Raw genomic sequence first — 13,435 nt, forward strand, 5'->3', positions numbered from 1 at the left:
GCAGGTTCTTCAGGGCAAAGCTGATTAACCTAGATCGAGATAACCTGAGGGCCTCTATTTCACTTTAATTTTTATTTTGACTTTGAATTGAAATTTGACAACAAGAAAGTTTATTGGGATTTTTAAAAAGCATTCTCTTTACAAATATAAACACTTCAATGAAGAAGAGGAAATTCTCCCCATATTGTCTTTTTCTATATACTAGATGGCCTTCAGAAATCATATCAGTACTATCTATATTCTTTTATTTATTTAAGGAGCACTCAAAGAGACCTATCTGCCACATTCTGGTGGGTAAGGGAGAGGGACAGGGAAAAGGCAGTGGCTAAGATGCGGTGTTGCCCTATGAGCCATCACAGTCTACCAGCTAGGACAAATGCTAATCACAATAATATACGTCACACAGCAGGAGTAGACACAAAGCTTATTCTCCCATGTTATCCCATAATTATTTACTATGTCCCATCTCTCAAGGTTACAAGCTACTTGAGAACAAAAGACTTAACATAAATTGTTTCTGTATGTCCTTTATTAACGTAATTTAAAAGCTATTAAAAGTACGTTGTGTGGCAAGTCAAATTAGGCCACAAGATCAAAGGACACTGTCTTTTGTTAATAAAAAACACTTCCTTACTGTAATTCTTCATTAAAATGATAAAACATTAGTGTGTCCCTATGTCTGCCTTAGCATTTCAGACTTTTACGTGATGTACTCACCAGTGTGCTGGGCTTTAATGACTACGCTCAAAGCAACATATATACATGTACTTTCTAATTCAAACACAGAAAAAAACAAACACACAAATACCACCAACAAATGGTGCAAAAATGGGAAGTCCCACATGTAAAAGAACACTCAACAACCCTATGAACTATTTTCCACATGTCTAGCCTAAGTCAGTTTTCTTTTTTTAAGACAGGTTTTAATAAACATAAGAACTACTTCATTGGTTCTTTTGAAACTCCTTAGGAAATGAAATTCATAATAGCTTCATAATTTTTCCTTTAAGCTTTAAAAAGCAGATCTGAATCCTCAGATTTGACTATTTTTTATCTGATCATTTAAATTTGATTTTTAAAAATAAGATAGTAACCTCCATCAATTTTCAGCTGCAAAAACTGTTACTACATGAACTTTTTAAAAACATTCCTAGAATAGACAGGTGTAAACTAAAATCCTACTTTTAAAGAATCTTGCTTTGTTGATAGTAAGACTGTAATTTATTTATTTTTATTTTATTTCTTTTTTATTTGACATTGACATTGAAAGACTGTAATTTAGAAGCCCCAAATCACTGAGGTACATAAGACTTAGAAACAAAAACAGAAAATAATACAGGGAGAAGCCAGAAGTAGTAAAGGGAATTATTCCTTTTATTCAGCGGAGAAATCAGGAAAACTGTAATGAAGAGCCAGACATCTTCTCCAGATTAATCTAAAGACAAAAGCAAAAGATTTCTGATGTTCAGCAATCAATGATAACTAAGGTATTCCCAGCTACATTTTTTAGTGAACCAATAATCACCACTTTCACCTATGCTGAAAACACTAATAATTTCATTAAGATACTTCATTTCTATAAATAGCAAAAACAAGGGGAAGGCAGAAGCAGGAAAGAAATCTCATAATGAAACTGTTTCTTACAAATAAACCATAAAGGAATATTGTAAGAAAGAATCACACTGTAGTTCTTTAATCAGATTTTGTTTCTAGAATGAAGAAAAGAAATATCAAGCACGTATTTATTCCTCTAAGAAATGTTTATAAAATCTATTATGTCTTAGGTACTGGGTATACAAAAATAAAGTAGTAGTTCAGTGCCTAAAACAAGAAAAATAGTATGTAAACAGGTAACTATAAAACAATGTAAGTAATTAAGTCAACCAAGTGTTAAAGGAATAATGAGAAAGAGATAAACACCTGTGAGAACCTGAGAAACTGCACAAGGAAGTGACATGTGGACCATTTCTTCAGGCATAAGTAGCACCTCTTTTTTAAAAGCAGAGATAATGTGAGGGGGAAAGGGGAGGAGGGATATTCCAGGTAGAATAGGCAAAGGTAAACTTAAAAGTCTGAATCACTGAATAATATGAATAATAAGTACAATAGGAATTTAATGGAAACAAACTTTTTCCTAAAAGGACACAGGACCCACTAGTATCACAAAACATGCATTCAAATCCTAGTTCTTCCATCTACTGTATTTTCTTGAATAAGTCAAGCTCTATGATATCCCTTTTGTCATCTTAAAGTTGTACCATAAAACACCTTCAACGTTTTAAAGAATCTGGATATCCCAAAATACAAAAATAAATTTATCCTTAAATACTAAAATTTCAAGATCAAAATAGGAGCTTATCACTTCATGTTGAATGTTCATCACATATACAAATTTGAAAGCCAATCCTTTATGACCTACAAAAATTTCACAAAACTAAACACATTTATAATTATGTAAAAAGTTACATTTTCTACATCAAACATGTAACTGTAATCCATACAATCCATATCATACAAAACAAGCCTACAACATATCTAGAATCAACAAGTGACAAAAGTCTAATGAAACAAGCTTTATATTTAACGGGTCTCCCTAATGGGAAATTAAAGCAGCAATTGTACATCTGTGTCTCTGTTCCTCCCATCGTGGTTTAACTGACAGGAAGCAGAGAACAAGATATGGCATACAAACGTCAAGTATTTCCTGCCTTCTCTGCTACATCTTTATGTCTTGTTTTATAAATAGTCCAATAGTTGATGTGAAAATGTATCAAAGTATGGTCAACTATAACATAGGAATGGTAAAGAGTGTTTATGAAAACAGAGCAAATAAAAAGGTATTTTGAGGTTCGGATCTAAGTTCACTATGCACACAATAACTCATTATTATAGTTTTCTGAATAAGTATCCTTAGGAGCAAACATTTTACAAATTAAGACTTGAAGACCACAATGACTGAGTAAAAAATCAAGTGCCTGAACAATAGAATAAGCCCTCAAACAGGTTAGATAAATAACACCTGACCACTTAGATAAGTGAAAGATAAGTACCACCTTAAAAATTAACCTTCCAGTAATTGATTCAAAACAAAGCAGGGCAGATAACTTGTCTCTTTGATCTTTGGTCACCATCGCTTCTTGTCACTACTCTTCCCAGATTATAATCTGCGTCCCCCCTCAACCAAACTAACTCTGCTCCCTTGCCCACTTCCCTATATATCCAAAACTTGGCTAACATTATTTACCCATTTATGTTCAACTCTTCAACTGTACACAAACTAAATAAAAATCTGTTCTCAAGAGGTAAATTCTTACTGCTCTAAGTCACTTTAAGCAAACTTCCAATTACTTATAACTTAAAACAGAGGTGCTTGCTTTTCATCATGCCTAGCCGCCTTCCAAACTTACAATTCTTAAGAATCACCTCAATTCATCATTCATATGCCTCATATTCTATAAAATCCTGGACGCAATGCAACCATCTTCTCCATTCATCTCAGTCAATTCTTACCTAAGCTATAAGCTACCACAACTACCATTTCACCAGGATTCAATGCTATTCCTCTCTAGGTCATGTTCAGAATAACTCAATATTTTACTACACATAAGCCCATGTAGAGCTTCCTGTGACCTCCTTTCGAAACAGAACTTAGTATGCACTTAATAGTCAACCTTAAGCAGGGCACCATCCTCCTAAAATAAGTAACAGTGCTTAAATGAGCGGCTTGGAAAACAATTTCTTACCCCATATTTTTCAGTGGAAAGATCTAGTTCATTCTTTCCAAGAGTGTAAGAGTTATTAGTGCCTTCCTAGCATGTCTTTAGTACATTGCTGCTCTTGTAAATTTATTACCTCAATTGTCCCCAATATCCAGGAATAAATGCTCCTTGAACCCCAGAGGAAGTATCCATTTCCTTATACAAATTAGTTCCCTTCCCACGGCCTCTGGCTCTGATGCTTGGTCAATCACCCTAAATATGATGGAAAATCTCATAGCATCTAAGAATCTAGTGTCCACCAACTTCTCAAAAATCAAATATGCTACCAATGGTGTGCAACTGTTTGATTCTACCAAGGGCAGGTGTATATTACACCTTCCTTCCAGTTTACTCCTGAGACTAAAAGGTTGTGAATTATCCTTTAACAATACATAAATTTGTCTCTGATCCACAGATCAAAGGATCAAATAGAACATCTAGTTTAGAAAGTTCATTTCATAAAACATTTTCAGTAAGATCATTTACAAAGTAAATCATCCATTTCCAAGTGCAAATTGTTTCAAAATGTCTCTCAAATTAAAACACACATAACGTTGGGGTACCTGGATGGTTCAGTTGGTTAAACATCCGACTCTTGATTTTAGCTCAGATCATGATCTCAGAGTCGTGATATGGAGCCCCATGTTGGGCTCCAAGCTCAGTGGGGAGTCTGCTTGAGACTCTCTCTCCCTCTCCCCTGCCCCTCCCACCCCTGGCTCTCTCTCCCCACCTAGGATAAATAAGTCTTTTTTAAAAAGGAAAATAAAGGCTTTAAAAAAAACACACATAACATTAATTCTAATTAATTACTCTAATTTAAATCTAAAATCTTCACATTATTTTTCCTTAGGCTCTAATATGTAAGTATGTGTTTTGTGTGGTACATTTTAAACTTTATATAAATAGTATCATACCATATATATTCTCCCAGCATACTTTAACAAGACACAAAATTTTGAATAGACACAAAGATTATCTGGACACAAACATTCCCTAGAACTTAGCGTTTAGAAAAATATTATTACTGAAGATAAGTCATGGTTATCAGGCTTCCATTATGACAAAGAGAAATATCTAAGATCCAGATAGCAGCCTATCTTCAATGATGCCTCTCACGAAAAGTATTCTGACTTTCTGCAGAACATAGATGGTTCCCCTTAAGAACACCATGTGTGGAAATCTTAACAAGAAGCCTGGAGGTCTAACCCTAACGGTCTTTTTCTAACTTGCCTAAAAGGTGTAGGCTACACCACAGCCACCACTGACACAGTGAATGTTCCATCAGCAGTATGTTCTAAACTGCAATGAGAAAATGTCTGGCTATGTTTGTTTTAGAAACTTGCTTCTTTAATTCACTCTGAAGCTAAGTAATATATAGCAACTCAAAGTTCTCCCAATAAACAACAACACAATAAGAAAATGTAAATCAGAAAATACCAAATGAGAAAGTGAATCTACAAAGAAGAAGTGAATTTGAAGGCATGTTTCACCTATTTCTATAAAGCATTTAAAAATGATTGATACCACTGCCAATTCCCTTTAACTGAAAATTAAACTCAAAGTCAGTACACAGAAATCCCTCAGACTGGAAGAGAAGCCAGCAACTGCCTTCTTTGCCTTTTAACTTCCCGTTCCTTAATCACAAAATCACCAACTAAAGGGAAAGGTGGAGGGTCAGAATCAACACTTTCACTTTCTTCAAGAAATGCTGATTTCCTCATGAGAGAGGCACCCAACATAGAAAAATACTGTATGATGAGCTCATATTTAACATAAACTTTCACAAATTTATATTCCTATCATATAATTGCATAGAAGTACCATCACTTATTTAACCAAGCCCCATTTTGGGACATTTGGGACATTTCTAGTGTTGCCGTATTACAGTGTCCCTAAAAATGCAATCCTCAGACCCACAGAGGATCCAGAACCCTTTTCATCAGAGAGTTCATGAGGTCAAAACTATTTTCACAGTAATACTAGGGTACTACCTGCCTTTTCTCACCGTGTTCACATTTACACTAATAGTGCAAAAGCAAAGGTGGATGTAAATGTTAGCGTCTTAGCACGAATCAGGCTCTATCACCAAACCTTACTAGTCGTATTCTTTACCACGAGGCACTCACATTTAAAAGAGGCAGTTTCATTTAAAAATGTCCTTGATGAAGAGTAAAACTATTTCTTTTCTTAAATTTCAACCATTAAATGCATGCCTTTTAACACTGTGAGTGATAAAATGGGAAATACACACAAGGTCCTTCCGTCGAATTCTAAAACAGAATGGTTGTCTTGACAAAAAGCACCAATAAGTTGTTTTGCTTTTTTGTTTTTTTGTTTTTAAAGTAGACTCCATGCCCAATGTGGGGCTTGGAACTTGAACTCACGACCCTGAGATCGAGAGTCGCATGCTCTACCGACTGAGTCAGCCAGGCTCTCCACTAATTACTTTCGTTGTGAGCTAAACTAGCTGCTTTTTTCACAGAACACCATTGTTACTTCAAAGAACTATTTATTATTCATAACTGGATATTTGTCAGACATGCCCCCAAAACTAAAGAAAGTGACCCTGTCGCTTCAGGGAAAACAACTAACAGCATTTGTCACTGATGATAAAATGCGAGCTTTCTACTGAAAATGAGAATTTTAGAAAACTTATGTACACTACTTTGGGCTTATTAGCTTTCCAATACTTAAAAGACTTTTTTGATAAGGCTGGTATAATAATAAAAAAAGTGATTTTTAAAAATATTAGGTCAACATTTGGAATACTCAGATGACCAATGAGTGATGTTATAAAATCTTGTCTCAGGAAAACATTATTTCTTCAAAGTGCAAGACAGACCAATCGATTTTAACGTTACAGAGGACAAAAAGTTCACTGACAGGGTTTCAGAGATCCTCTGAATTAACTTTTAAGAAACGAGCATTTGTTGAGTTTCGGTGTGTAAAACCCACAATTACCTGGAGTGGCTATTAAAATACATCTCCCTCCTCCAACTAGACATCTGTATTAGGCCAAAGTTTCTTCACATTCTTCAACAAAGGCAACATATGGCAACAGATTTAATGTGGAAGCAGATCTGAAAATCTAGCTCTCTTCTGTTGAGCCAAAGATTAAAGATTTGCACTCCTTTTGATAGCTTTTGTTTTCGAAAGCACAGTTGTCTTTCATAAAAATAATTAAGTTAACATGTAATGAGTTTGTTATTTTTTTTAGGAAATTAATGTGTCAATATTTTTAAATTTTGTTTTAATTTCTAATATTGGTAAATACTGATAAATGTAACTCACATGAATAAAAGCTCTTTGGGATCCTCAATAATTTTTAAGAGTATAAAGAAAACAAATTTTGAGAAGATATAAAGGGTATAAAGTTCATAAACTGCTCTATTAAAAACCAGTGGTTCAAGTATCTCATAGTTTCATCTCTGTTCCCATCCTTACATTTTCTTTAAGATAGAGTGCTACAACTGAGATTATTATGTCAAAAGATAGGTACATTTTCAAAGCATTTGATGTAAGTCAACTGCTCTCCAGAAGGCTTTTTGGTTAATGCAGGCACATTTAATGGTGTTCTCACCATCCCACTGTACTTTGATTTTTGTCAATATGATGGGCAAAAGTAATTTCATTTAATTTGCATTCATTTACTAGCAAGTTTAATATTTTAGGGGCGCCTGGGTGGCTCAGTCATTAAGCATCTGCCCTCGGCTCAGGGCGTGATCCCGGCATTCTGGGATCGAGCCCCACATCAGGCTCCTCAACTGGAAGCCTGCTTCTTCCTCTCCCACTCCCCCTACTTGTGTTCCCTCTCTCTCTGTCAAATAAATAAATAAAATCTTTAAAAAAAAGTTTAATATTTTAACATTAAATATAATAAATTAAACATAAATATAATTATATTAAATATATATTACATATTTGTATAATCACTGTAATTAGTAACTGATAATGTGTTAAATATAAATATAATAACTTAATACTCTCCCCAATTTTTTAATTTATTTATTTGAGAGATTTTATTTATTGAGACGAAGAGAGTGAAAGAAAAAGAGAGCATGAGAGGGGGTAGGGTCAGGGGGAGAAGCAGACTCCCCACTGAGCAGGGAGCCCGACTCAGGACTCGATCCTGGGACTCTAGAATCATGACCTGAGCCAAAGACAGTCACTTAACTGACTAAGCCACCCAGGTGCCTGTCCCCAACTTTTTTAAAAAGATTTTATTTATTTTAGAAGGAGAGAGGGAGTGGGGGGGGGGAGGGAGAGAGAGAGAGAGAGAGAGAGAGAGAAACAGAGAGAAGTGAGCGGGCGGGTGCACACGAGCAGGGGGAGGGGCAGAAGTAGAGGGAGAAGCAGACACCCCCCTGCTGAGCAGGGAGCCTTACTTGGGGCTCTATCCCAGTGCCCTGGGATCATGACCTGAGCCAAAGATAGACACTTAAGCGACTGAGCCCAATTTTAGTGACTTTTGCTGTTATTTGTGGAAAGAACTTGGAGGGGCACAAATAAATATATGGTAAAAGTGATCTTCTATCTTCATCATTGGGAAAAAACTTCCAAACTAATGTTTTTATTCTAGCTCTGGTTTAGAACACGTGATTTTTAAAAAAACTCTGATTTAATTTATGTAAAACTCTGCTTTATTATCAATAGGAGAAAGGACTAAATCAAACGCTGTATCAGTGATCTATTAAATTACCCAATCTTAGGCACGTTACTTAACCATAGTTTCCTAAATAGAATTTAAGAACAGAAAAAAAATCTGTAAGAATGATATTTAAAACACTGGTTGTAATCATGCAACATTCTTTTGGTGTCAAGATCCATTTATATTCTTAAAAGTTATTGAGGACCACAAAGAGCTTTTGTTTCCATGGGTTATATTTGTTAACATACAAATTCTTTACAAGGATGGGCTATTATTATTTATTAAATGCCCTTTGCAGGGATCCTTTCTCAGAAGAATGGTATATTGAAAAGAAAACTCTCTGGGATACATTTTTTTCCTTGATAAAATAAAGCTGTTAAAAACGTAAGTTCAAGTATGCTTTCTTCATCTTAGCATATCACCAAAAGCACTTTGAGGACCACTAATGTATCTGTAACTTTCTCCAATCTTTGTGTACATTGGAATACATTTTAAATGGAAGTTAATAGAGTATATGTATATAATTGATGAACAAAGTTTCTATGTTTTGTTCACTGATATATTCCCCAGCATCAAGAATAATGCCTAACAGATAATAAATAATTGTTGAATAAATCAGTAAATTATACAGATTGAAAAGGAATTTTATTTTTTTAATTTTTTTTTAAAGATCTTATTTATTTATTTGACAGAGAGAGAGACAGCCAGCGAGAGAGGGAACACAAGCAGGGGGAGTGGGAGGGGAAGAAGCAGGCTCGCAGTGGAGGAGCCTGATGTGGGGCTCGATCCCAGGACCCTGGGATCAGGCCCTGAGCCCAAGGCAGACCCTTAACGACTGAGCCACCCAGGCGCCCCATGAAAAGGAATTTAAAAAAAAAAGTTCAGGAGACTCCTCAACTACCTGACTTACAAGAATCCTTCTTACTATAAAATCCTAGGACTTCTACTTTCATTTGTTCTTCTCTGTCCCTGCCATCTCTGACACTACTTAAATATACACCGTGGGGACAATCTTAGAAAAGAGAGCCAAGAGATCATTATGAAAGCAAAAACCTGGATTAAGATCTATGTTTTCACTTTTTTAATAGCAATTCCCACAATTATCTTATTAAACTTTACAAACCTAACAACAAAAAAAATCACTAAAGATATAGGAATTGCTATCATTATAGTAAGAATTTGAAGGAAGCGAGATGAAAACATTGATTATGTCAATAAATCTGGTTAGATGCAAAAGTCTAATTTGGGGTAATAGCTTATTGAGGTTTATCAATAATGTCGATTAATACTCTATCAATTGTGTGTCTTATGAATCTTTTTGTTCTGAAATGTGTTTTTTAAAAGATTCTATTGATTTGAAAGAGAGAGGAGAGCAGGCACACACGCACGTGGTAGAGGCGGGGACAGAGGGAGAAGCAGGCTCCCTGCTGAGGAGGGAGCCTGACTCAGTACTCGATCCCAGGACCCTGGGATCATGACATGATCAAAAGGTAGATGCCTAACTGACTAAGTCACTCAGGCGCCCCTGAAATGTGTTCTTGAATAATATTTGAATGTGCGACAATTCTAAATACTAAATTGTTTCTAGCAAACGATAGCTCCAACTTGTTAATGGATCTCAGTGGAAGTTATCCATCAGAAGTATGGCGAGAGCCATCTTATTAGTTATATGGTACAGACATACAGTCGTACAACTTAGTTCTGAATCGAGCTAATCTTTCACTGAAGCAGGCAGTTAACATATTTTATGATGTAGAGTTTACTCACACATTATTCTATTAAAAATTTAACTCAAAATTGTTTGCAATAACTCTAGTTAATAAATGACAGGCATGGCAAACTGTTTAGTGGTTAAATATGTTGATGTCTACAACTTACTCTGCAATGCATCAATTGCCCACCTGTTTAGGGTCCTCGAGGATTTTACCCCCCAGGACAATACACCATAGTAAGATGCTGAATGGGTAAGAAGGCATCAGTGGCAGGCATCTGGTCCTAGGGAAGATAATGAAGAACTCTAAATGATCTTGAACTAGCCATTCTGTCCATACACTTTGTAAACAACTCTCAGACCTCAGTGTGATGACACTGCCTCAGAAAACTCCTGCATGGGGCGCCTGGGTGGCACAGCGGTTAAGCGTCTGCCTTCGGCTCAGGGCGTGATCCTGGCGATCCGGGATCGAGCCCCACATCAGGCTCCTCCGCTATGAGCCTGCTTCTTCCTCTCCCACTTCCCCTGCTTGTGTTCCCTCTCTCGCTGGCTGTCTCTCTCTCTGTCGAATAAATAAATAAAATCTTTAAAAAAAAAAAAGAAAACTCCTGCACATATGTTCCATGAACCATGTGCAAGAATGTTCCCAAACTGGAAATAATCTAATGTCATCAGCAAGAGAGAGTAAATACATTCTGGTCTAGACAGACAAGGGAATACAACATGGCAATTAAAACTAAGATAAATCTCACAGAGTTGAATGAAAGCGGCAAGACACTACAGAATATATATGGTGTGATTCCATTTACATGAAGTTCAAAGGGGTAAAAATTTAATGAAAAGGTTATCACAAAAGTCAGGATAGTAATTGTTTTAAAGAAAAAACAAACATGGGGCAGCAGTAGGGGACTTCTAACATAATGAGCCTACTTACCCTAGGTTGTTGTATAACAGGTAAACACTTTGTAATTACAATCCAACTGTATATGTTTTATATAGTCTCCTACATGCACATTTCAGTTTTAAAACAAAAAAGAGAGAATGAATTGCCCCATCACAATACTAAGCTTCTATGTAGTATTTTTTAGTATTTTGATATAAAAAATAAGATGTACATAAACAGTTATTAATTCAACACCTCATATTTATAGTTTTAGTTTCACCGTTCATAAGACTGTTTTCTAAAACATAAAAATAACCAATTTTCCTAAATTTACATATTTTAAAAATTATACCGTACAACTCTGCACAAACTCAAGGCCTCCTATATGATCAGGCATCCATCACAAAGGTAATGAATTTTACATGACTTTTTATCTTTTCCTCCTACCTTGAAGAACTTCTATTATATAGGGAAGAAGATGAGACAAGGATAGATCCAAGAAAACAAATTAAAAAAAAAACACACAAAAAAAACCAAAAAAACTTCTCTAAGAAGCAGCTGCCTCTGGGCAGCAGGTAAGGGAAAAAGGAGGGAGGCTGCTTTTCATTACAGATTTTCAACATAATGTGCATATATCACTGTTAGCTTTTTAATACAAAAATCCTTAAATCAGTCTTCAAACAAACTCTAGAAGGCATTCATATTGCTTACAGTTACTTTTTTTTTTTTTTTTTTACGCTAGCCATTTATCTCAGGCTGTAAAATACAGACACAAGAGCGGACACCTGCTACTCAGCAATGAAAGGGCAAATGAGAGAAAAGTTCTGAATTCCTACAGGGGTAAAAGAATGAAAGAAGAGAAGTTTAGGGCAAGTTTTCTAATTCAGATATTTGTAACTGGCAGAGAAGAAATCAAAATGTGTTTGCACAGAAATTTGTACGACCAAAACTCAGGTGCCTAATTTCTTCCTCTCTGCTAACAAAGCAAACAGCACACAAGTTATATTTTTCATAAAGCGTAAAATGCCTCAAGAGTTGTAGTATATAGATCAAGAGTTACTTTTACTGTGATGTACACAGACCATCTGACAAGACACAAAGACAGAGGTGACACAAAAAACTTTCTCTTTCATAGGTTCTCATAGTAATAGGAGAAAGAGATTGCTCCTATAGTTGAAAGCTGCCCTTATCGTTTCAGTTGACTCAATGATATTACTAATTCAATTTCTACTATCCACACAAAGCAGCTCCTAAGCAAAGGAACAAAATATTCTAGCCAAACAATGGAAGCAATAATTATTTTCAGACCATTCAACTGATGGACTGTTCTCATCCCTACAAGAGTCTGTGAACAGCTATGTCCCATTAGATGGGATGCAATATAAGGTAAAGCCTACACATACGGAATCAGTGATGGAGTTAAAGGTCCAAAGAAACCTCAAAAATCATATCCAAGCATCACACGGTATTTAAAATACAAAACAAAACAAAAAAACCTCTTTCCTAGACTCAAACAATTGCAAATAATAATAGTGTACTTCTCAGGAGAAAAGGATTTTCAAAGGTTATGAATGCTACCTTAAATCAGGAAGGGAATGTTTTACCTAGAAACCCAAGGATAAGGGAATGAAGAGAGATGCCATGAAGTACCAGATGGTACTAAAAAAACTAGCACTGGGAGAGTGATGGTTCGCTGAGATAAAGAATGGACTAATAACATTTGGGAAAAAAATAATTAGCTTAATTATTTACTGTGGTCAATACAGTGATGGGCTTGGGAGAGAGAGGAAGAAAAGCAGAATTAGAGAAGCAGAAAAAGGGAGAGCCACAAAGTGGAAAGACACAGAAGAGCAAAAAATGGAATAAAGAAAGGAGTAACTGGGGTAGGGAGAGGAGGCTGAGTAAGTTCCAATGTAGATAATAAACTACTCCAGTCACTTTCTTGACTTACTAGAGGCTGCAGCCTTCAAAATAACCCTGTTGCTTAAAAATTCAAATATTAAACTGCTAAGTAACTGATTGATGGCTCCCAAACCTGTACTCTTTTTCTGAACGTGTGGCCTACAAGCACTTGCACCACAATCATCTAGGGTAATTATTAAAAATGCTGACTGATAAGCCAAACCTTAGGCCTAATGAATCAGAATCTTGGGGTTGGAGCCAGGTGATTGTCTATTACACCAAAGGTTGAAAATTACTGCTTTAAAACATATACTACCAGGTAGGTGTTCATTCTTTCTTTGAATGGTTATGATGTGCAGACACCAGACAGAGGAAGCTGAGGGCCACATACCTTTTAAAGGTTTGCCATCCCTAACTTTACCAGAATCGCCCAGCTGAGTAGCCGAGGGTTTGAGGCAGCAACTTGTAACTGTATTCCTATGTGCTCAGTACTTTTGTCAAAGGTTCAAAAAGACAGAAAAATAAAATAAAAC

At 35.8% G+C, this 13,435-nt stretch overlaps 1 protein-coding gene across 5 annotated transcripts in view; it reads right to left on the minus strand.

Moving 5' to 3' along the window:
* The window catches only part of ELF1 (E74 like ETS transcription factor 1), a 102,455-nt gene that overhangs the window by 58,030 nt on the left and 30,990 nt on the right, over positions 1-13,435 (minus strand). For 2 of the 5 annotated variants that reach the window (XM_045811056.2, XM_045811052.2), the window contains exon 2: positions 10,308-10,401. The exons of the other annotated variants lie outside the window; for them this stretch is intronic. The gene's annotated coding sequence lies outside the window, so the exon portion shown is untranslated. The remainder of the gene's footprint in view (positions 1-10,307; positions 10,402-13,435) is intronic. 5 annotated transcript variants of the gene reach the window in all.

The sequence above is a fragment of the Ursus americanus genome, chromosome 10, assembly GCF_024610735.1.
Source record: "Ursus americanus isolate L20-20 chromosome 10, mUrsAme1.1.p, whole genome shotgun sequence".
NCBI classification, from domain to species: Eukaryota; Metazoa; Chordata; class Mammalia; order Carnivora; family Ursidae; genus Ursus; species Ursus americanus.